The sequence below is a fragment of the Melanostigma gelatinosum genome, assembly GCF_949748355.1.
Source record: "Melanostigma gelatinosum genome assembly, chromosome: 10".
In the NCBI taxonomy this organism is placed as follows: domain Eukaryota; kingdom Metazoa; phylum Chordata; class Actinopteri; order Perciformes; family Zoarcidae; genus Melanostigma; species Melanostigma gelatinosum.
Genome location: NC_136643.1, coordinates 9,371,182 through 9,397,800, shown reverse-complemented (window position 1 = coordinate 9,397,800; position 26,619 = coordinate 9,371,182).

Sequence of the window (26,619 nt, the reverse complement as noted above, 5' to 3'; positions counted from 1 at the left end):
CTGTATTTTAAGTACGATATGTTTGTATATATTGCCAACTTGATCTCACAGCAATGTGTGAAATGGCCAGGACCTCTTATTTAAGCCTACTGTGGTGGTAGACGCGTCTGCACCACAGAAACAATGTCACGTATTTCTGTGAAACCTGGCTGGTATTTCACAGGATATAGTTGTGAGTAGATAAGAAGCAATGCAAAGCGTGATGTGTGTATGGGTCATAATAATGATGATAATAAAAACTGCACGTATATTAAAGCGAGACTAGTTGAAGGAAAAGGGTTATTAGGGGGAACTAATCATAGCTCTACGTGAGTGCTGTGTTATAAGTGTTATTCTGAGAGTAATGCATCGAGCTTCTAAATTGATTGGAACATATGTATTTGATTGTTAATAGATGCAGTTCGTGTCACCACTGTAATGTGTTCTATAAAGCTGTTTATCAGTTTCAAGATGTTTAGTTTTCTTCTTGTTTTGTGGATGGTCTTCTCGGCAACAGTTAGGGTTAAGTGCATCTTTTCTAATGTGGTAACAAGCAGTGTAACGGGTAGTGTGGGATCCTGTATTTCAGTATGAGGGACATTTGATTTCTTTGCAGAATTGTTGTACATGTGGGCAGTGCCGGATTGCAAGGGTGTAACCGTCAAGGGTGTTAGGAGGGCAGAGTGGGCAGTTATTTGAATCTTCGGGGCCAAGTTCGTGCATTTTTGTGAGTGTGAAGTGTGTGATATGGTTGACCTTGTACTGTTTGAGTTGGCGGTTTGTTTGTGCAGATTATAATTTCAATGTGGTGATTTTCTGAATGAAGGGAAATGTATGTTATTCCATATTGGTGTGTATTTGCAGGGAGACGTGTTAAGTGCATTGGTTTTGTGAGTTTTCCAACATGCTGTCAGAGGTGAAGCTATGACAGTGTTCTTAAAGCGGTTGAGGTGTTTTACGGAGGTACTGAGAAATGGTTGAGAGGTCTAGTTCCATACATTGCTGTTTTTTTAATATCGTTCAAGGGATTTGGTGGGATGGATCCATTTGGTTTACAATGAATGGGCCAATAAGTAATGTGTAAACGTTTGGTGCAATCAATCGTTTTTTGTAATGTAATGGATGTAATTCTTGGTTTTTGTTTTTCAGTTGAATAGCAAAAACAACAAACATTTACATATAAACAAGCATAGCAAGCAAATACAATGGGTGGGTATACAAATAGAAGTCTGTTTGCAATGGGGTCTATTATGACCATGGGCTTAAGAAAAGAGAATGACGAGGGAGGTTAAAGAGGTTAATGTTAGTATGAGAAGATTGTTCAATGTCGAGCTTTTTTTCTATGTGTAGTTTGTCACAACCAAGTTAGCACGTTTATGATAAAGACTGTGTTGTTTCAGGATGAGGAAGAGGATTTTGCATCTTTCATTTATTTTGCATGGGAATTCCAATTTGTTAAGTCCATAGTATTGCCTTTAAGTCTTTTGTCCTTATTTTTTGAACCAGCTCCTTGGCTTGAGGTTGTTGCATGTGTTTTTGTGGATGGCGCAGAAAATCAGGTAAAGGCTGATGTGGTTATCGGTAAATGTGAGACTCCAGTGGAGTTCTTTTATTTCCTCGTGAAGTGTGGACCTTAATTTATTTTTGATGGAATGAAGGATACTGACGTCAATTACTGTAGTGTGGCGATCGCTTGTGTTTGTAGATGTATTTTTCCGTTTATTTGGGCTGGATGAGTCATCCCGGGGTGTATAGGGAGTCATATCCATTTTGCTCTGGCTGTAGAGTGGTGATCGATGCAGACTTGTAGGTCAGCTAGATCCTCCAGACTGAAATGTTGATTAATAACTGACTGAGATGTTGAGGAAGTCCAAAAGTTGTTGATCTGTTGTTTTCTCAGTGTCTGGCCACCACCATGTTAAAACTCACCTCCTTATATAACATCTTGGACAGAGTATGCCATCGCCGAACGATTCTGGGCCATTCATTCTAAGGTAACGGAAACACAACGAGTCATTATACATTAATGAAAATATAGTTATGGATATTACCGCGATTGTTTTTGTGATGGCGCGGCGCGGTGGACGCGTTATTGCAGTGCGGTGGACGCGTTGGACGCTGTAAATAAAAATATATTCATTCAATGTTAAATAATATGAGCTATACTTGTAAGCTTATATTGCGGAGTTGTGAGGTCACTGTAAGTAGGTCAAAAACTGCAAGCAGGGCATTCCGTCGCCTGTTCGCACGATAGAAACAGATACAGTGGCCCTGAAAGAAACACTTGCTTAAACCACCAGATTAGGGCAGAAACTGCCATCTTAGAGTAGGAGAAGAGTTCTCTTTATCTATTCACACAGATACTTCGAAATATCTTAGAACTGCACCCTTTTTCCGGCACCTTAAGTGTTAACAATATGCAGACACACTGACGTTCCAGAGAAGGCGGTCCCGGAACTGAGCCAGTGTGGGTGAAGTTGCCCAGAGCTCCATCAGGTCATCTGAACGCTAAAAAACAGATCCACCTCCTACTTTGTATTCAACCAATAGGCTTCCATCAGAAGAACCTTTAACACCGCATGCGCACTCTGTCTAAGCGCCTTTTAGCTTTTCATTCGTTCCTACAGAGTGAACTTTCTAGGTCCGTGCACGTTTAACTGCTGGACATAATACTTCTGTTACAAATAAACCTTATTGCTTGAATTGAGCTAAACGCCTCGACCTAAGTCTGTTCACCTGAGTTTTCTCCTCAACATGAGTTTTATTCTCAACAACGCCGCAAAATCGCAAACACGCGAGTTGAAATTTTTCAACTTCTGAGAAATAATTGCGTGACGCTGTGGCGCGATAGCCTATCAGCGTTGAGTTGCTCCCCCTGTCATCACTGGCTTCCTGCCGTTGTTGAATCAGGAAATAAATCATGTAGCCGTCTGTGTTCACCCAGAGCTCTACGATACCTCATATCAATAGAGACCGGACCAAACTATGTGTATACATGTGTGTGTGTAAACCATATGGTACAAACAATGAATAGACGCTGCCGTATTTACGTCTACGTGACGTTATTGAGTGCTGGTGGAGCTGCTACGATGTTAGCATAGCCTAGCACCGATCCATCAGAGCTCCATTGAGAAGACAAGTAGCCTACAAATCGGTATCATGACGTAGTTATTTCGGAGTCCCTTTTTGTCGGAGAAGACTAGTACAAATCGATATCATGACGTAGTTATTTCGGAGTCCCTTTTTGTCGGAGAAGACTAGTACAAATCGGCATCATTATGTAGTTATTTCGGAGTCCCTTTTTGTCGGTTTATTGCCGTTGAATCACAGCCAAATCAGTTTATTTTGTGTTCCTACAGCAGTAGTAAACAGCGACCGGTGGCTTGCTAGACAGTGAATACAGCTCGATACAATCCACGGAGCTCCTCTGAACAATATTGTGAACCAGACATGACGGCGTTTGGCATTCCGATGTTTGAGGGACTTCCACAATACGTACAAAGCAGCAATTGTCCTTATTCCTTTCATGGTTGACAGCAGAAAGAAATGGCGGCCAGGTGAACGGCTTCCAGGACGATAAACCACGCCCCCTCTCCGGCGCTACGAGATTTTGCGGCGTTTGGTGTGAACACGACCGGCGCGCGTTGGACGCGATTTTGCAGTGCGTCAAAAAATCAACGCGACCGGTGTGAACGCAGCATTAGTCCTTCACACTTTTCCTTGAGTTTTATTGTAATTTCAGACTAACCTGACAAAGTGTGACAGAGTTTGTTTGCTGTCTAAGATAAGCCTGGTCTGGCTAATCCAAACCTTGTCATGTTGTGACAGTTACTCTATTTGATGCTACCTGTGCTGATAGTTATCCATTCTTTCAAGGATTTGCTCACTAAAGAATAGAAGAAAAGACAAATTTGAGCCTCGATTATCCCTTTTTGTATCTATTTATCTGGATTTGACAGCATTCCCTCTCACTGCTCTGTAAATGCTTACTTTCAGTTAATGAATCAATCGTAAATGAGCTTAACTGGATGTGAGTTCATATGATTGCCTTCTATTTTTACTTCAGTAACGTATGAAGAGCATATTTTCTCTCTCTCTCTCATTTGAGCATAACACTTCCCCAGTTTTATCGTTGTGGCAAACAGGGAAAACATATCCAATTGTTCAGATGGATGCCTGCTAAACTAATATCATGTGTGAGATGGAATGCTGTTGTAATAAAATACTGTATTATTCTTGCTATGGGCATATCAGTAAAATTGTCAGCAGCTATAATTTTGAATATTCAATTCAACAAAGGTACAAATTATTTAAGGTAACTTGCATAAATGGGCACATACATTTGTATTGTAAGCAAAATTGAACATGGACTAGAAAGATATACATGTATATTCATCAAAACTCAATAAACAGCAGATTTAACAAAAAGCAGTCAGAAAACAAAATATATATTGCTATATACAATGCTTTTTTTTTTTTTTTTACAATGCTATTAATTAAAAGGATATAACCACAGTTATAGCCATAGCCCACCTTTCAATTGCAACAAATAGGTTAACCCCACCAGTAAATTAAAACAGATGATTGGAACATAGAATCATAAAGTGCAGCTTTGCTGATTTATTTTTACCCTTTTAGGATTTTATCTCTAATTTTTGCAGGTTACGTTGTTCTGCTGTGGCCTGGGATAATGGTCAGCACCTCCAAGTCAGAGGCAATGGTACTCTGGATAACAGTGGCAAGCAGAGAGTCACTGCCCCAAATGAAGAAGTTTAAGTATCTTGGGGTTGTTTTAAGGAGCGTAAGATCTATGGTTGAATTGGTGCCATATTGGACTGACAGGAGGGAGCTGAGCCTGGAAGCAAAACTCTCGATCCAGCGTCGATCTAGGTACCAATTGTTGCCTATGGTCATGATCTTTGGGTAATGATACATGATACAAGTGATCCTTCGCAGGGTGGCTGGGCTCATCATTAGAGACGGTGTGAGAAACTCAGGCATCCAGAAGGAGCTTGAAGTTGAACCATTGCACTGCCTTGAAGAGTCAGCTCTGGTGGTTTGGGTATCTTCCAGACATGCCCAACTGTAAGGAAATCCCAAGTTCCCCTCGCCTTCTGTTACCGACGCACTGCAGCATCCTGTCTTTGATGCACCATGCTTTCGACTAACTCCAATGTACGCTCAAGGCAGATGACGAAGTATAAAGTGCAAGATAACCTATGATGGGTGGAAGGGGAGGTCATACATTCACAATGAAGCTGCCCAGGATAACCACAGTCTGATCCGTGGACTATCTGTTACTTAAAATGTCTGACCACTTTCCATTACTTCCACAAGCCTGTGTTGACAGTTGTAAGCATCTTTCCATCATGTTCAAATATTGATTGTTTCTTTTTTTGAAACAGAGGACCCCTCAACACACCTCACCTATTTGTGTTGTTTGCAGTCATGAACTGTTCTGTGTATGTCTGTCTATTTTGTAGACACTTACTGTAAGTGAATTTCACAGCTCCTGAAGGAGAAGTGCAGACGAATGATTTTTCGGTTGAATTTCTCTTTAAAATGAAACCACCTACAGTTCGCCTCAGTGAGCAGATTGCTCTTCACTTTAAGGTTCATAGTTCTTAAGCGCCGGTCCATTTACATCCATGAGGGTAGCGGTGCAGCTTGCACCATTATCCATGTTTATCCCTTGACTTATTTCTTGAATAGTCATAAAATGACAGGTTAGTTTGTTTCTCAAAACAAAACTGAATTAGGGTCTCTCACTTGGCCAACGATGACCACACAGATGTTAGTCTTCTCATCTCACTTTGGGTAAAACAGAAAACGAACACTTCAGAATTTCTCAAAATGTTTTATGTGCCAATATTGGAGCTGGCAATCAAGGTTTGAAATCCGGTAACCACTATTTAGCTCATAGCTCTTCTACTCTTACTTGGTTTAAGTCACTTCATCTCCTGACAGAGCACCACGTTGGATTTCCATCCTGCATGCATTTTTTTTTCCGCCTAACGTCGAAACAGAGCAGCTAATATTGGTAGCGAGAGCAACAAATTAGTGGACTGCCGAGTGTTTGATTTGCCCTTTGCTCTTTGCGTGCAAAGCCCCACCCTTGGCAGAGATCACAGGAGAGGAGAGAAAGTTGCATGACTGTAAATAAAAGCAGAACACAGTAAAGACTCTCACACTGAGCTGGAATGAAACAAGTGTACATCAATATGATACATTTGTATTTTAGTTTCTTTCTTTCAGGCAATGGAAGGGGAAATACTGCGTACTGGTCTACTTTTGTTTTTGAAGTACGCCAAATATGTTGGAAATCATAGTTCCCCGAAGTACGTATAGGGAGGTGGTGGGGGCGGATGGGTTGGACTGTCACCCAGACGTCGCTGTTCATGTCCAAACCAAAAGTCAACGTTAACTTTTTTTTTAATAAATAAGGGAACAAACGTACTTTAAAAAAAAATCCTAAACATATTTTCCTAAACCTCACCAAATAGTTTTGTTTTGTTTCAACGTTGACCGATTTTTCTTTTCTTGTGGACGTAGTTGAGATTCTAGTTGTATGGGAATGTAATTTTGTAGGAGACAGGGTTGACAGGGCAGTGTGTGAAGCATGTTCTACCTGTTTCATTCCACAGTAGTTTTTGAAAAATGGACCAATATCCTTCCTCACACAGGTTCAAATCAGAGCCATATTGCTCAGTATATCCGAGGCGCTGAAGTTGTTGTGATACATATCGGGGTTTTTTTTCCCATTATTTCATCCACACCTGTATATGCTGAGGAGACTCACAAATCAGACACTTTGCTCAATCGACAAGAGGCTGGAGATAATCTGTCTGGTTTTGTTGCTAATACTGGGTGGGATCAATTGTTTAAAAAAAAGAAATCTGCATAACACAAGCAAACCAAAGATGTCTGGGTGGCCCAGCTTGTTGTAAACACCGTTGCAGCAGAAACACATGAACAAAACTGTTGTCGCTACAGCTGCTCTGCTAACGTGCTAACATACATACTCACCGTTCACTCACCGTTGCTGCTGTTCAAAGTTTCTAATAATTTTGGAAATCCCTTCCCGCCAGTAAACAACCGTAAATGTGACTTGTGACCATTGATTTAGAACATTGCACACTTGAAACAATGTTGGACAATGGACGATTTAACAAAAGGATCAGAACCAGAACCAGAGATATTGTCTCTTTTTCATGCACACTTTCCTCTTCCTTGTCAAAACCTGGTGTCTACATTATCCATAATGCAATTCCACCGCTAACAGTTCATGCGATGTGGATTAGTTATGTTGGTATAGGCTAACGTAGCCTCGAGTTGCTCGTCTCAAGTAGAGATGAAAAGCCATAAGTACAGATAAGAAGCAGGCTACAGAAGTCTGGTAAACTTTGTTACACCACATTCACAGATTATTTTCGTGTGACATCACTTTAGGACATTTATCAGCCACGAAATGCTTCATGCTACTTGTCACAAACTCTCGAACACAAGTTAACAGAGTGTGATGTGTAAAATCATTTTTGAATCGATAGTCATCATTGAATTGTACAACGAATTATAATTTTGCACATCATAATTTGTTACGGTTGGATTTAGTGTCAATCATAAAGATACTCCATGTCTCTTTTATACAGCTCAGAACACAGTGCACAGGCAGAAGCATGTCATTTCTCTCTCGGCCAGAGTCAGACGGCAATGTCGTGTGCCCATGCAGTTTCATCATCCTAAAAACAATCTGTTGGGTATATTAATGATCCAGTGCTTGTTTGATGTTTTCGGTTCGAAAGGTGAAAAATGAGCACAAACTGCACGACATGTTGCACTGTGCATTAATCGTAGCTGAGCCTCCTAATTGCTTGTTATACGCTGGTCCTGTAAACAGGAAGACCTGATTTCTAACTACCGGTACTACAATTGCAACCAACAAAAGGTTATTCTTGCAGTTTTTGTTTTTTTTCAATAAAAACTATCCTGCTGCCTCTCCGAGTGTTTTTAAACACACCAGAGACGGCTAGAAATGACTTTGCAGTGGGCGAAGTGACTTAATTTCTGAGAAAAGCAGCTCTATGCTGTTCGGACATGTCTGTGTCAGGTTTTAGATTAGCCTCCACGCCTAGCCCTTTAGACAAGAGTGTGTTTGCTCCCGCTGTAATGCTGTTATCTCCCTTTCTCGCCCCCTAATCTGGACACCACAAGTAAGCGGTTCTGACAAGAGCTGTGCACAAATTGAATTTTTCTTCCCCTATCCCTTTCGATTTATAATTCCCCCTCTTGCCCTACAAGCAAACTCAATTTCTGACCCTTTAGACAAAAGGCTCAGATAAAGCAATTAGTTTGTGATTCTGTGTGAGCTCCTGGCTCTGCCGACCTGCAAGGGGAGTGTGAAGCACTAACAGCAGTACAAACAGGGGCGATGACGGTCACTGGCAGACAATTTCAGGTCCGGAGATGAACTCTGAGTCTCTGGCAACAAAGGAAGGTAAACATAACTGCAAAAGTCCAGACCGTCCTTTCAATAAGTCTTAACTGCATGTCTCTGATCACTGCTATTTCGTCTTAAAGCTTTCTTAGAAATTCACAGGGTGCACATGGTATTCCATTATGTCACTGCACCTTCAGACTCTCAGGTGACAATCTATATTTTAGAGTTAAAAGGCAGGCTTACATAAGGTCAGTACTTTGAGATGAAATGTACAAAGCCGAGTGGTTTGCGTTTGAATTTTCTTTCAAGTGAGATGCTGGAGTCCAATGAAGCATGCATATAAAATCATCTTAGAACAGAGAGCATTGGAAATAAGAGAAGACATTCCGCTTCACAGTGAGTTATTGTACTCTTGATAACTACTTTGATATGCACATACTAATTGTTATATTATATTTGTTTATCAAGTCAAATTTTGAATAATTTGACCTCCGATGATGAGTTTTTTTAGTGTTCCTTTCGGCATTGTAGTTTTCATTTGCTTTGTTATGTCCAGTCTCCCTCCTTTCATTACAACACTGACCGAGCATCAGCTCTTGTTTAGAGTCGGTGAAAAGCAAAGATACCAGCAATTTGAGCTTTGGACAGTTTTTAAAGTCACCCTGGCCATATCTCCGGCGTAACAATTCAATTTGGCCATAGCAGGAGAAGGAGGATTTAAAGTGAAAGACATGGCATGGAAGATTCTTTAAGAAATATAGTTATCTTGCAGTCTGGCTGGGGAGATACGGATGCGGCAGAACTGATGAGGTTCTCAGTCATTATCTTCCAGGAGATAGCATGGTATATTGTATACAACCTCTTATCACTTATTGCGTTAAGGAAAGAAGTTATTTTCCAATCAATCATGGAGTTTCACAAAATGTATTGTGCTCTGAGATGCTGCCTCTTACTTGTATGGTGCAGTATTAAAATATGTTTGGTTGTAACAGTGGTATAGTATAATATGCCAGATGATAAATTAGGTATTAAATGTTGAAAATGTTCTCATTAGTAGTATCCCCCTCTCTTAAGCTGCTCACTCTGGTTTGGGGGGGGGGGGGGGGGGGGATACTATCGGTGTCAGTGTGCAGTCCAGGCAATAGGATACATAGATGTTGGCAATTGAAGCACTGCAGTGCAAATCCTGCTGGTTCTGTGTTATCTGCCATAGCACAAATAAGAGTCAAAAGGATGGGCAGAGGGCCATGTTGTTCCTCCCTGCCAGAGATCCAGGCCTTGAACAGGGAGATATCATGAATGGACCGAGGTACTGTGCGATGACCCATTTGTACAGGTTCAAAAGCAGCCACCAATAATACACTGACAGGAATCTTTTCTGTGTGCTTAATTATGTGGTTGTAATGAGGCAATTCTTTATATTTCGTCTTGGTCTTCTCACAATCCGAGGCACCACTGAAAGGCTATCCACGCTGTATAAACTGCTTGTGTTGCTCTGTGGTCCAGCAGACTGTAAACTTGGAGTCTCCTGAGACGCAAGCTACTGAACCACCATGTCTGTTCAGCGGGGAGCTGGGAAGAGTACAATAGCCAAATCCCTGGAGTTGGAATATCAGGCCAGCAGTCAAGCAGCACACAGTATCAGCTGAGTGTTAGTCTGCTGGGTTGACGTTTGCCCTCACAGCACACATGCAGGTCATGCTGGGACACTCTGAAAAATACATAACCAGCTGCAGCATGTTAACTATACTTAACCACTCAACTCTTTGAAAACATTTCATCATTCTTTGTTATTTTTAATGACATGCATTACTGACTCTATAGTTTGAGTCCAACAAATTAAATATTCTTTCAAAATAATTTTCCAATTTGGTTACCTGACAATGGGTCGTTTGGCATGGATGCCTAAAAGGACCTTCCTCACAATTAATTAACCCTAGGTGAATGAGTTGAGACCATGAACATATCAACTAAATATTAAGTATGCGTGTTATGATTGTGGAAGAACCGGAGGGATGTGATAATACATTCAAACATGTAGCTCCACCCAAACCTGACTAAGGTCTAGTTAGCCAGACTAATTGGAGGAAAAAAATCTGCGTGTGTTCAGGTCATTTAAGACCAAATTATTGGTATGTTTGATTGCAGATTAATGCTCAGGAGAAATTAGGCCCTGTCTTCTTTTCTAGCTGGAGTCATAGCTATAGTTTCATCAAATGTAATGTGAGGCAGAGCACAAAAGAAATGTTTCAGTGGAGAAAGGGGGCTGAACCTTATCTTTAGCTTTTTAAAAAGGGAAAAAAGCAAACCCAGTTGATTCCAGAATGTGGGCTTACCAGTAGCTAATATTAGAAAGACTGCTTTAAAGACATAACACCTACATAGACAGTGCAACATAGACAGCTTTGGTTGGCCTACTACCGGCGAAGGCTTCTGTCTAATCTGATTGAATTACTGAATTTCAAAACTGAATCCCTTACACAACTTGTTGTTGAAAAAAAGTAATCACATCACCATAGCTAAGTATGCTGTTGCTGCCTCATGGAAAAAATGATGTTCACTGAGCCCCTTAAAGTACCTCAATGTATTAAAAGTGAATTTATCAATTCTGAAACACTAAAATTGTGTGTCCTGTTTCTTTCAGCTGCTCTCTATTTTTGGACCAAGAGCTACTGAATGAAAGGTTTTTAGGATACCACTGTCAATGAATGAGCAGCAGCAGTGAGGGTGCCAAGGGGCTTGAGTGCTGCAACATTTGTTCCCAAATTCTGGGTCCCAAATAACAGAAACAAATATGAATTTATCAGATCATACGTTATGCAATTAAGTTTTTTTTGCATCAAATCTTCTTGCAGCAGACACCAGACAAAACATATTTTCATATGAATATGTAGAATATGTGTGAATATAAGCAAGTCTGCACTTTTTTTGCACTGTGTACATGTTGAAATTGTCTGAGCTATCCTCAGTCATCTAAAAAAAACCTCACACCCACTTTGGTCTCTGGCTCGAGTAATCCCTCTACAACTCCATGGAGCATGCCAAGTCTATGTCCCTTTGCATTGAGGGCTGGCACTGTTGGAGTGCATGGCTGCCAAGCTCTTCACTGGGGAGCTCAGAAGTTCTTCTTTTGACCTATACCTTTTTAGCCCGGGTTTCAGATCCGCCCAGAGATCCCACCTCATTTTGCTCAACTCATTGTTGTTGTCCCACACGGCTTCGTTCAAAGCAAATGTAACCAGCGTTGGCTTTCACATGGATACAGCCCTTTTCCTAGTCAAGTGATATTTAATCAATTCACTGAATAGCAAATCAAACATGAAAGGCTGATGCTGACATCATGGTAGTGAATGTATTGTTATGTAAAACGTATTCCACAAATACATTTTTATAAGAGGCATGTGGATATCAGTCTGCCGGCTGGTAACATTCAAAATTATTTCTGTCATCCCCATGATTTTAAGTCAAACTTGCTGTGTGTGTGTGTGTGTGTGTGTGTGTGTGTATCAGCCAATCCTTTCCAATGGAAGTGAAGTTTGGGGCCCGTTAATAAAATACGAGTACTGGGACTCAAACCTATTGAAAAAGGTACATCTTGAGTTCTGAAAAACATGCCGAGGGTCTATAGAAACTGTCCAAATCACGATTCCATCGCAGAACTGGGCCAGTTTGCCCTCTTTATTAAAATTAAAACATTTTGGAACAACTTGATTGAGTCAGATTTAGTTTCACAACAACACAGAGCACATGTACAATGAACAGCGGAGCTATCCTTAACCCAGAGAAAAAATATCTGGAATGAAACAGATTGTAAAAACAGTCACTTTGCTTTGACATGTTAGATCCATAAGGTAATGCAAATAAAATATTGAAAGACAGATTTCAGTTTGAGCATTTATTACAATATAGTTTTCTTTTACTTCAAAATCTTTACATTTATTTTTCCCATGAGACATCTGAATTGTCATTTCCACAGCAGCCATTTTGACATGTCATTGCAGAGTAAACAGGTGTGTCTGGGCCCTGGTATTGTACATAGTGGCTCACTGGAATAGCTGTGACACACTAAATAGAATGGGACCACGATTCATTTCATCAATTGCATCTGCATTTACCCTGCTATGACGTGTCAACATGTCTGCTATGTTAAGGCCCTATATATTCTTAATTTAAAAATTGCAAGCTGTGGATTCACAATGTTGAGACAGAGGTTTGGGTAAAAGGCAACAGGGATCCTTTGTTAGGGCCGCAGACACTTCTGAGCGAAGAGAGGAACCGCCACCTCCCCCTCACCATGTGCTTCTCATCAGTTTCCAAAACAAAACAGCTGGTTCAAGTCAAAATCAAATGGATTTATTATCCCACAAACGCAAAAACAGTTACAAACCGAATCACACTATTAATAACAATACGTTCCATGAAACAGAGAAACAATCACCCGGCAGACTGGTGTGTCTGGCCGATGGCCCGCAGAGAGTCTGAGGCCATATCTACACCAGTCCGTGTCTCGTTGGATGCAGAGTTGTCAAATAGAACCGATCTCCGTCCACACGGGAGTTTTCAGCATTATTCTCAAGTTGATCTGCATCCACACGGCAGCCTTCGAAGGCGGACAGCACGTGACCATTAACGTACACTGGGCATGCGCGTGATGGTGTAAACAGGAAGTGGATTGCTTGCTTAGTTAAAAAAAAATATGACAGAGTAATAAAGTAGTCTTTAATAATGAAAAGTTGTATTTGATACTTAAGATCTTCCTCTATAAACTCAAACAGACAGTTCGTGGAAAGTTTTAGAAGTTTTATTTTTCAGATGTAGTTACAGCGCTGCGGGTCTGTCTGTCTATATATCTCTCTCTCTCTCACATCAACTTTACTTTAAAATCAACACTTACACGGAAACGTTTACACGATTATGGTCCATAAATCTGGTCAACACACGTAGATCACTCGCTTCCATGTGTTGTTGTCGTGGGGGCTGATGAATGTGACGTTAGCTCCGCCATTGGGGTATTCCTTCATGAGATACGGCATCAGGGGATAAGCTGGGTCACCCAGCAGAAAAAACAGGGACATCATCTTCGCCCTCTATCAATTCTTTAGGGCAGTGATTCTTAACCATAGGGCCGCGGCCCATGATTGGGCCGCGAGCGCCACCTAGAGGGCCGCGAAAAACTTTCAGTTTTGCACCTGTGGGCCGCGAGGGCCGCGGGACCGCATAGGTTATCAATTGAAGACACCAGAGATATCACTGTTATCCATGAGACGCTCAGTTACAATATAGCTTCCCACCACCTGGTGGCGGTAATCCGTCAGTCAGTTGTTTAACAAGCTGCAATAAGCAGAAGATAACACTCAGCTAGCCGCTAGCCTGTAGCGAAAGTTATGGATAAGTTATTAAAAAGAAAAAATGAAGACAGTGGTGCCATACCCCCCCCCAAAAGTCTAAATGTGTGCGCAAGTACAACCCTGACTTTCTTAAGTACGGCTTTGTGAACGGAGGCAACGAGGCAGAGCCGAGGGCTCAGTGTGTGGAATGTGAGCTAATGCTATCAAACGAAGCACTGAAGCCTTCAAAAATAAAGCGACACCAAGCGACGAAACATTCAACGCTCGTGGGAAAGCCTGCTGGGCTTCTTGTTGTGTATGCAGGTTTACATACACATGATAATAAATGTCTTTGTGATCATCACATTGTATCATCTCATTTATTTAACAAGGGTTTTGCCTGTTCAACACCGGCATCCTCGATCCCCTCCCCTTCCGTTCCTACGGCTTGTTTGCGCAAATACGTCACAAAACATGTCCGTTTTTGGTATCCCAGCATGCCCAAAATCCTCATCTTTGCAAAGAAATCATCGATGTTCTTTCATTTCTTATGGTTTCTCCACAAAAGGAGCCCACACACACACACTGTCCAAAGTCGCCATAACCGCTGCAAGTCGTATCTTGCAGCATTTCGAAGGAAAAAGACACATTACAGACCCGACAACGTGCTAGCGGATGTTACCATGGAGCTACTGCCTTCAGAAAACGCTAGTACTTATAGTACAAACCTTATCCTCCTCTTCCATAAGCCGTCAACCAACGTTTGCGTAACTGAGCTATTCTCATTCTCGTTCGTGCGCTCGGTCGCAGCCATTAAGCACAGCAAGTCCGCTACTCACACACCATGTCTTCGACCCTATATACATAGTTTTTGCAATTTGCAAAGGCTAATAATAAAAGGAAAATAATATAATATCAAAATATAAAGGGAGAAACACCTTTAGTGTGTCAGAATATCATTTGGGTACCATGTGTCCATTTGGGTCTCCAAATGTCCTTTTAGAGCTCCGCCTGAATCTCTTCATGGAAGAAACACTGTAGAATGGTCATACTTTGTCCAATCTTCTTCAAATTTGAGGCAGTTGTTCACTGATAGTGTAGTTACAGCCCTATACTGTCCTTTACCTGTACAGATACAGCCACTGGCAGTTATTTATACTGAAAGATACTTTTTTATTTTATGCGGACAAAAATCTTAAATTTTTACTGACTCCAAAGGCCCACTGCTCTGTTTCTGTATGACCTACAGGTTGTCTGACACTTTTGATGCATATAGTCAGAGTGGGCCCCGGGACACTTTGTACTTGAAAAGTTGGGCCCCGAGGTCAAAAAGGTTAAGAACCCCTGCTTTAGGGCATTTGCTCCATATTTTAGGGCACAACATCATGCAACAGGTCCGACTCGCTAGCTTCTAAGATAATTTTAACATTACCGCCAATGGGGAAATGCTAACCGCGATTAGCGAATATAATATATCTTCGTACATATTTTCATGCTCCATAAAGAAATACTTGCAAACTAAGGTCTCTCAAGGCTACCAAACGGAAGAAGTAAAACGAATCAGCGTCTCTCACTCGTCTCTCACTTGTTTCCTCTGTTTGTAGCTGTAGCTCTGAATAGCATTTATTGCTAACTGTAGCTTCAGACCGCCGCTCCGTGGGGGCTGATCGCCGCTGGTCAAGCAGCTCGCTAATCGCTCGAAGAACAGCTCGCCTCCTCCGCATGTAGGCATTAGCAGCATTGTAAAATGACGAATTTAACTCCACAACAGCTGCTACTAAAGACAACAAAGCAAGCAAGGCTTGCCATTCGTTATCCATGTTGAAATGAATCTCTGCTGGTCGCCCGGCTGTTTTGTTTTCTTCCGGGTACGGGTCACGTGATAGTGAGTGTGACGAATCAGGGACGGAGACGTCATGGCTGGTAATAACCAATCCAGTAGCGAGCACGGGTGTGGGCTCATTTTTTCTAACAGACATCCGTACCCGACGTCTACACTGAACCAAAACCCCGGAGTTTTCAAATACCTCCAACCTCGGTGGAGTTTTCAGGTTCCTCCGTTAAGGCTGCTCCAAAACTCCGGCGTGGTGTGGCTGCTCAGTGTAAATGTAGGAAAACTGGACTAGTGTGGATATGGCCTGAAGATCCGGCCATATGGTCCGATGGTCCGGAGATCCAGTCTTTTGTGTTCTGAGTGTCTCTGAGATGTCCCGTATCAGCTCAGTGATTGGCTGAAATCCAATAAGCTCCTCCTGGCCTTTGACCCATTGGCCTGTTCAATCACTCCTCTTCAGCCAGCGCTCGTCTATCCCCCGCTGGCACAGACTCTACTCATTTCCTTATATGGTTGTGACCTGAAATTCCCTCACTCACCTAACACTTTTGCATTTCATCAAATCTTCTTCACAGTGTTTAATACATTCAATGACTCTACTTTTTGGTTTAAGACCTCTATAAGTAAATATTGACAGATAATATCCACCACTAGGGGTGCTATTAAACATACTAGGCATGCCGTTAAACTTCAATTCCTCACACCTTCAATTACTATGTGAGAGGGCATGGACCTGTATCTGGAAGCCTTCTATGGTGCACATTGCAATATTCTGCAAATAAAAAATAAAAAAATCCCACTGCCTGCATGGTTTACCGCCTCTCAGACAAAATACACATGCAACTCGGGGACGACGATTTTTTACAGTCCCTCAACCCCATCGAAAAAGGGCTATCTTGCAGTCTGGCAGCCGTTACTTCCTCATTCAACACATGTGCCAAGGTCATCAGACGGGATAATGAGGTTTTAGAATCCAATGACTCCCCTTAACACTGCTCTATTAGTTATGTAAAACAGGCAGGTTATTGTCTTTACTGAAGGGCTTGTGTTAGCTTTTGGAAATTGAAATTTTGTTTGCATGCTCAAGTAAGATGGAATACTGTAGATGTCCTCCCCTCTTCTTTCTCTTGATTTCAAGTAGTTATGTGAAAGAAGAATATGTTTTGATCTTTGGCATCCACACTCTGACCTTGTTCCTCCCCACACAGAAACACCAAGTTCTGCACAGCAGGGATTGGGAAGTGACATTAATAACGTCTCCCAAGGGGGAATTGGAGTCTGCAGGTATAGATGTTGGGGGTGGAGATGGTGCTTAAAAATTCCCTCTGAACAGCTGCAGTAGTGGCAGCAACAAATAACTGCGTAAGATAAAACATTGTACGAAATAATAAAATGATATTTATAAAAATAAAATGCTAGACAAGGTTTGTTTTTTTGGAAGGAAGTAAATGCCAGAAACAACACATTTCATTTATATAGTGGGGATTGGAGTTCAGAGTACATTCATGCCGTTAAAATTATTCAAGATCTGAAGTAAGAAAAGAATTGGCCACAAAAGCATCCTCATGAGGTATTTAACTCAGAGAAAGAACACGTTTGAGTACTCTCTTAGTTGAATTTCTATTTGTGTGGAGAGTATTTCTGACAGTGCCGTGACAGGTATTTAAATTGATCTGAGTAATGTTTCATGCCCAGTTGTGTGCTTGGAATTTAAACGCTCCACTCAGCTATTTAGGGTTCAAATTGTCTGTGCAATAGCTCACCTACGAACACACATTGTTCACTGCATGACAGGGGGTAAGCAAGCGAAACATGAATTCATGATGTGATGCAAGGTCATTTGAAATAAACATTGTATCATAAAGGTTTAAAGCCAATAGAACATTTCCTGCTAGGTTACAGCCATCATAAACACAGCTTGCCTGTAGTGAGTTCTGTACTACTTGTGTCGTCAAACAATATCAGTGCTGATTCAAAACCTCTTTGGGGAGCAGAGACCTGCCGCGGGCGTCCATAGACTGAGCAGTGAGATTAGAGATTGGGAGAGTGCAGTACTAGATATACACATGTGGCTGCTCAGCAATTTTACTATTGGGAGCTATGAAGGAGGAGTTTTTGAGTCGGGCTGACTTTATCTTTAAACATACAGTGGCATCAATAGGATAAAAATAACTCAGAGAAGTGAAAGCAGAAGGTCTCGTTATCGTAGCACAAGATAGCACAGAATTGGTTTAGAGTTCAGCTGAATGTGGATAGACATAGCCATCAAAAGACTCGGCGTAGGCAAACTGGGCTGGACTGAACTTTCAGGGGACGCAATTACAGTTGCTGATGAAACCGGAGGGCTTCCAGTTCATAAACACACAGTATGCAGTTCCATTTCAGACAAAGGAAATCTTCCATGAAAGATGAAGATTGGTAAAGCATTCTGCCCAGACGAGCAATATGGAGAGGAAAAGCTCAAACAGGATGTTAGGAGCTTCGGAATTAGTATAAAGAAACATATCATTTAAGACTGTTGTTTGAAGTAGTATTATTAACAAAAGCTTGAGCATCATTAACTATTTCTTTTTTGGAATGGCATTGTTATAGAAATATGTGTTTTACGGCAATCCCCTTGAGCTGCTGCTTGAAGTTGTACTGTACAGTGCACTCACTGATGATGCACCTACAGCTTGACATTTCTGTCTTTCAATTAAGTGATTGATTATGGGTGCATGACTCGTCTTTGGTTTCTATAATCAAAGTAGACCAGCGTCCTTATCTGCAGTTCACCTTGTATTTGCTTAGCCTGTATTCAAATGGCTTTGGCATGACACCGATGCTTGTAATGCCTCTATTAATCTCATTGCCATTGGGATTGTTGTTGCGAAATAAGACTGATGTGTGCTCTTTGTGTGCTCAATCATCAGATGATGTTTGTTAATTCCTTGTTGTGTCTTGAAAGGCTGATTGTTTAAACAGTGTTTCTGAGCTAACCAAGTCACACTATAGTAGTAGCTGATGAGAATGCAATGCGAAGCTGCTGGCATGAGCAGTATCGAGAAATGTTATGTGCCCCGTCTACTGTACGGCAGCACAGCAGCCGAGTAAAAGGAATACATTAACGAACCGATTGCCTGCAAGCTGCTTTAGGCACACTTTTGAAATGTACTGCCATGCCTGCCGCCACACTGCTCAACTGGAAGCTATTCTGCCACTGCTGCTACAGTTAATACGGCCTTTGAAAAGCCCCATCTCCACCATAGCATCCAGACTTAGATTCTGAGTTCATCTTCCCCAAGTTAGAGACTTGTTAACGTCACTCCCCACTGCTGGGCTCAACGTAATCGTACGTAACTTACTTTGCTTGGATTTCAAGTGGCTGCACAGGGAAAGCAAAAGTGAACCGTTCTTTGGCAGAGTGCCAGGGAGCGGGATGGGAGCGGTTCAGGATTCGCACCCGGGCCAGGGCTAGCACTTAGTGAGCAGTACAAAAATTGTACAACAACACAATCAAATTAGGGGGCCACGTCCTCATGGTTATCATTATTGTACATCAGCAAAGTAGGTGGGTACTCCAGCGGTGACTTCTGCTGAGGAACTTTTGAATTCAGTATGTGAGGCCCTTCTGCAGTTTGTGACAATAATTCCTGGTGTGACTGCAGAGCTGAAAATGTTTGAGCACAGTGGGACAGAGAGACTGATTGGACTGGTTGTATTAAGGCTTTGAATCTAGAGAAGTGTGAGGAGGACTGTCTGGTGCACAAGGAGTACAACACACACTCTTTGAATTCACTCTCCAGATGAGAACATCAACAACCACCGTGTTGCATAGCAGCCAAGTCGTGTGTATGCACGCTCTGTGGTGTTTGAAGTTTGTCTCAAACTTTGTTTTAATGTTTGTGGCTGCTGTGCTGTGTGTTGTCTGTCTTGGTGATGTTTTATTCTTTTGTGGATTTTACCAGTAGTTGACAGCTATTTAAGTTGTGTATCTTAATATTGTGTGTTGCACCAACCATGTGTGTCCATGGACTTTTTTTAAATGTATTTATTCATTTTTGTTTCATTGTCTGAGTTTTGCCTCATTTCTGGTTAATTCAATGAAGGCTACATCAAGGAAGGTGGTTGAATCCCTTTTAAAGTAATTTTTCATGATTTCTAGGCAGAAACCTAGTTTCATTTTACCCCTCTTGTCCTATACGAATAGGTTACGTGTCAAAAAACCCAAAGTTAAGGGAACTTTTGGAAGATAATGATCAATATGGTTTCAAAATTGCTTTTCAGATAATAGCTAATTCAAAGTATAGGGTTTGGAAGTGTTACAAGGAATTTATATGTACAAAGTGGCAAATTAATCCCAGTGCAGGATACACTCCATGCAGTGCTTTTGCTGATGGTGTGGTACAAAAAAGGCCAGTTAAAGATATACAGTAGTTGAGAGTTGTATTTCAAAGGTTCTCAGAAGCATATTTCTGCAACACTGTATCTAGGTCAAGAGAATTTAAATTCATTCAGCTGTAAACTTTTGAAGAGATTGCAACCAATCCCTGTGGATCTAAAAAACTATAAATAAGAACAAAATAATAGAATATAAGACAGGTATGGCGGCACTACTTTCCAAACACTATGTCTTGTCAAAATAGTTGAGATCCCAGGGAAGCTGCTTTAAATGAGGGAATACATGTTCGGTATGTAAATTAGGCTAAAGGGACATATAGCGTATAATTATAGTTTAACGGATGAAATCTAATAATCATTTTAAAGCAAGCGTGTATTACATAACAAATGTAAAGTGATTTTAACAAATGTAAACCTGATAATAATAATATGTGTATCTGAGTATAGTGCAGTCTGAGTGTCGAAAGTACGGAGAAAGAGGAAGTAAGCAGGGTGTTAGCTTCAAGGGATGGGGAAATAACGGTGGTTGAGAAGAAAAGACAAAGCACAATAATGATGAAGGATGAGATCAATAATCATTTTATAAGCAAATGGGTACTAAGTAAACTGATTATAACAACTGTAACTGATTATAACAACTGTAACTGTGATTATGATAACTAATCTGTGTTAGAAATGTGTGAGTGTAGGAAAAGGGGAAGTACAACAGATGTTGAACACCCAGACACGCGCAGAGCTTGATTAAGTAAGCGCCCAGACAGGGAAGTTGGGGTGATTTCGTCATGCACACACACACAAAATGTAGGTACTTTTCGAAGCACAGCACCAAATCAATGATGTCATGTTAATCATGGGCTGAGGGAGGCCGTGTTGAGGAAGAGGGGGGAGAGACGGGAGAGGCAGCCCAAAAGTGTTAGAAAAGAAGTAACTTGCAAACAGCAAGACGGGAATTCACGATGGGACGCCGACCGAGCCATCCATGGAGAAACACTGGACCTCGTTCGACAGCCGCGTCGGAGGACTTCGTCTCGGAAAGAAGACTGCCGTTCGTGGACAAAAATTGAAAGACGGAGAATCACCTCTCCCCCCTGCTTGACTTTCACAACTGGACAACGGATGGACACAGCCGCCTTAAAGACTTTGTACTGAGCCTTGAGGATCGCTGAACGGACTTCGTTTGCCGCGCAGGAGGAGCCTGGGGGGTCTGGCCGAACCTTCGCTCCTAAAAACCCCAAAAGGATTTTTTATCACATCGACAATCCAGCTCCACCGAACCGTCTCGGCATCTAAAACCAATGAGTATAACCTGAGAAGAAAATTAAAGTAACGAATCAAGTGCAGTGACATTTTATGTGAGCTGTAGCTTAACCCTTGCAAACTAACTAAATATAACCTGCAATAAATACCTAATCTGCATTTAAAGTAAAATTATCAAGTGCATTTATTTGCTCAAGTAGTAAAAGTACCTCGTGGCAATAAAAAGTTAAATCCATTGTATGTCTAACAACTGAGTTCTGTAAGGTTATCCTAGAGACCGAATCCACTTACAATCCCTTACGGTTTTAGAAATAATCCTAGCCGTTAAAACCTAACCTGGCATTTACCAAGAGCACGGATCCAGAAGAGGGAAGCTGCCATAACCGACGCGACTGGTAGGAGCGCCCGGGGTCAGGGTGGCCCCTCGACCGAGTGCACTCAGACCGGAGGAAGCAGGGTAGACGTCGGGAGTAAAGGCAGTTAGAAGAGCCAGGCGAGTTCCCTCGCAAGAACACCAGCTCGACAATCTTTTAATAGAGAGCTGAGTCAGTAAGTAGCCCCGTATCGGGCCAGAAGTACACCAGGATCTAACAGTCTTTATTTATCTATGTATCTACAACTCATAATAATCATTATTACCCGAATTGTAGATAGAGGCTCCTTTGATTTTTTCCAGTGGCGATAGTGGCCTGCTGGAGTACAGCAAGGAGCAATGTAACTTGTCAACACTGAACAGGTGATGGTCATTAAAAAAAAGAGATGCTTCTGCCTGTCAAGTTTCTTTCCACTCTTGTTGATGGTGTTATTGATGACTGTGCGGTGAGCTTTCCAGAGTAGCAGACACAGGTATGGACAGCTACCACAAGTTGTCCCACATGGATTACTCACAAAGGCCTTTCTCTTAATTGGAGTTCCCGACACTGTCTGACCCATGTGACACGAGTCACACGTTTCCTCTTTTTGATGTTTTGTTTCTTTCTGGACGCCTGAAATAGCCAGCTCCACCACTCAACCAGCATAATAAAAATGTCTACCACAAAGCAGGTCACAGTTAGATTTTTTTATCTGCAGCCGGAGGTCAATCTGTATGAGAGTAAATTATGAGATGCAAAAAAACCCTGCAATAATTATCACATTTTAGTAAGACATTAAAATGTCATAAAAAGGCTCATTATAGAGACAAAAATGTTGATTTAATCGATTGCACATCATGTCACTTTTGTCCTTAGAGCCATCTGGTGGTGTTTAAATCAAACGCCATCGAACAAAAAAAAGGCCGCAAATGTTATTTATCACTACAACGTAGCGTTGCATTGTTAACTTAAATTAACATACCAAGCAACATAAAAAGAAACCGATCAAATTTACACCCATTTTCTAAAGCATGAGCAAGGTGGATTATATGTATTGGTAAATATAGTATCCTGCCTCTATTGTATTCCGGTACATCTTTGTGTCCCTAAATCTATAATTCTGAATTACAAGGATGGGAATGTGGATTCTTTATTAAGTAATATAGTATGCACATTATACAGATGGGAATGGGGGTCAAAACTAGAACAACATGTTCATGGCTCAAGCTTGTTCAGTTTGTGCATCTGGTACATCTTCACTGCAATGTGGAGTTCTTAGTTTCTTTTAAATGAAGTCAATGTACGATACTTGCATGGTCGCTTGAGCAGGTAAATGAAAGGCCCATCTAGCAGCTTTGATAGACCGCGTTTGTCTATAACCTTCAAGTATAATGGCATTGTCATTGTTTTAATGGAATCTACCCACAGCACTGGGAGGAACAAAATCGGCGAAGATCAGAGAAGGTGGGTCTGTTCTTGTAAACTTAACAGCAAAAGTAAACTCACAAAGGAAGTATTTAAATCACATTCGATTATGCAGCTTTTCAGTTGAAAGTGCTGCAATTGTTACTGGCTGATGACAAGTGTAAGCAGCTGGTTTTAGCTGATGGTTAGATTAAAATGTTCAAATGCATTTTATTTGAATATAATGATCAGAAGAACAAAGCTGAATTGTAACTGTTAAAGGAGCACTGTAAGCTACTGAGGAGTCTTTCCCTTAGGTGTGACATGGTTGACGCGCTGGTTGCCATAAACAGTGTAGCGCTACACATACCATACCGTACTGCGATGATCCGGTGGTCCGATGCTCCTCAGACATTATCCCTGTAGCTCCGTCCTCCAAACTTGCCAGAAATCCAAACAGCTCCTGGCAGCTCTCCTCTTCCTGGATTCTTCTCTACGTTACGTTCCAAACGTGCCGAAGTTTTCCAAACAAAGTTCCAACTCCAGCAGGGTTTTGACGAATGTCAAAGGAGCCCCATCGAGTACTGTAAGCTACTGAGGTGTCCCTCAGGAGTGAGCTGGTTGACGCGCTGGCCCAAGTTAAGACAACAAAACTGTTACGGCAAAAGTGGTCAAAACCCTTCCAAGATCAAACACCTGACAACGACGGTGATATCAGTACCTACTGTACATACCTGAGCCTAGGACATTAGTACAGTGCCACCCAATGTATACACAGGATAACATTTGTATTTCCAACACCATATTTGAGTCTTACAGTAACTCTAGCTGACAATGCAAATGGTCCAAATCTAACAGGCTCTGGGTCTTTGGTGTAAAATCCTTTCTCAGATACACTTGAAGAAACATTTAGGTCCATTACAGCAGACAACACCTCATTATAAGACACACAGTGACTGGTGGAATAAAACACATTGATATACAGTATAAATGCCACCAGCTGTGATGAGAATATTATTGCTACTTGATGTGTTACAAATAGAGGGCAGAGAGGTGGTGGTGCCATTTGATAAAGGTCACGAGATATGCTGGGTGTCAGACACTGCTAAGCAAGGTGGCATTCTTCTAATCATGTACATGGAGACAGGGAAATATAGTTATATGTTAATTGTATTGTATGATTATTTTATCATTATATTGATATTGCTGTTACATCATATATGTATTGTCACTGTGACTTTTCTTCCTCTTCTGTAGGGCACAAAGGAGGTCGGCGTGCTGATAGGCTCCAAATGGTTAATTTCTCCGTAAAGATCTTCCTCAGGCCCTTTTTCTTTCTCTCGGCTACGCATCCTATCGCAAACTGTTTACTGCTTTACTAATCCTTTATTTTGTCACGTTATTTCACCAATAAAATTAAAAATAATTTGGAAAAATAATTAGCAAAACCTTTTAGGCACTAAACAGTGACATGTTATTTGTCCACATTTACTGAGGGAACACGATGTGGTTTTGCAGCAGAGAAAAACATATTGCCTGTTTTTGTTCATGCAATATGTATTTTATGGCGTTCCTAGTTTGAGGTAAAAAACAAGAATGGCAGATGGGAACAGAAAAGTTTACAAATAGCCGCCACACCTCATCTACCGATGCCAGAGATGTCGATTGATTGTCGGAAATGTAACGTATGGGGAAAACGTGTCAAATCTGTAATATCAGAGACACAGAGTGAGAGATGCCAAAGCCAGGTTAAGAAGAGAGAAAGGGAGAAATTATGAGTTATAAAAAACTTATCTGAAACATTACTGTAGTTCGGTCATTGAACAAATTACAGAAAAGAATCTTGCAGCACATTTGGAGCTGTCCGTTCAGCACCACAACAATTAGCAATTTGACCTTTCTGCTTCTATTATTGTCCTTCTAAATAGGTATTTTTCGCAAGTAAAACCGGAGAAGCCACTGCCGGTTCTGGATAATGGGAAGGAGAAAACAGTCCCACCACTGACACTGACTAGTTCAGAAAGACTTTAATTGGTGCATCCATTTGACACAAAAGTGTCTTACTTACCTGCAGCCATGGACATGGTGAGAGAAGTGTTGGATCAATCAGCAGAGGATAAACTGAAAACTATACCTCTGTCAAGTGACACTTTAAGAAGACATGTCGGATGACATCAAACAACAGACCACAGCTCGAATTTAGGTCATTTTGCATTACAAATGGACGAATCTAAAGACATAACAAACAAAGCAGTTTCACTCGTTTGCGTGAAACGTATGTGGGACGGGGACTTACAGGAACAAGAGAGCTCCCTACTACTATGACTGCAGAGGACATTTTCAGCTCAGGTTCAAACTGCACCATCTTTTCATGAAATCAATTTGAGAAGTTGAACATTTTCCTCGACTTGGGCTTGTCATTAAGGGGTGATGGTGGGTCCCGCAGCCAGACCAGTTGAGAACCACTGTATTAGAGCATTTGAGGCTTGCAGTTTCACATAAATATGTATTGCAAATTCATTAACCCTGCATTTGTTCAATCGCCCCGAATCAGTTTCTATTTCCACATGCTCTTTAAATCCTTCAGTGAAAAACAAGGTGTAGATATTGCAAGAGTTTCCACATATGACGCATATGAATTGTCAGTTTCACTGACATGATGGAGCAGCCAGAGGTGTCACTGTGTGCTGTGTTCTTTACGCTTCCAGCCAAGAAGCAGTCGATTGTTTTCTGGGATCAATGGAATTCAACAGATGCCTGATTAGTTTGCCAACAAGGTGCGATCAAGTTTGATGGACAGAATGAGATTAGTTTCCCTGTGCTCCCAACACTTGGCAGCCTTAATCCCAAAGAAATTAATTCAATAAAATGGTGTTGATAGTGGCAGCCCTTGAAACAGATTACTGCTCAATCGCTGTATATGATTTTACACAAGCGGCAACCTCCGATGCTATGAGATGAAGCCAATGCGAAAGTGCCAAAAAATACAGTTTATCGTATGGCCACTGGAGGCTGTCGATAAAAGCAAGTCAGTCCCCTTAGACCCTCATATTAAATTGCCTGGTACTAAAAACAGTTTTGGCCTCTGTAGCTAATCATTTTTATATAAACCTGAATAATATATTTAGGCCTAAGATTAGGCATAATTGAGTATGGCAGCTTTGAGTGACGGATGAATAACGCACCAGGTCGCTTACCTGCTAGCTGTCTGCTCTGCTGTGTCACCTGGTCCCGCCCAGCGCCACCATTTAACAACCTCCTTGTCACCGACATAATGGCGATAGCCAGACCCACCCACTTTGAGCTTCACAACGGCTCTTCAGAAACCTATGGGTGACGTCATGGAGACTACCTTTGTATTTTAAACAGTCTATGATTTTACATCCAAAAACCGCTCATCAAAAATGTCTGTATTTTGACAGTCAAGGATTTGTTCCTGTTGTGTTACACTTCTGGTATCAATCAGTGTTGAAAGTATTGCTCCAATTTCCATCACATAATTGACTTCTCAATATGGGAAGAAACTATTTTTGACATGATAAAATCGATAACGATTCATGTCAGTCAAAGATAAAAAAATAAAAAAAATGATTTCATGACTAGCTCAATGGTCTGAACAATACTACAGGTTTGTGTTGAGGCCAATAG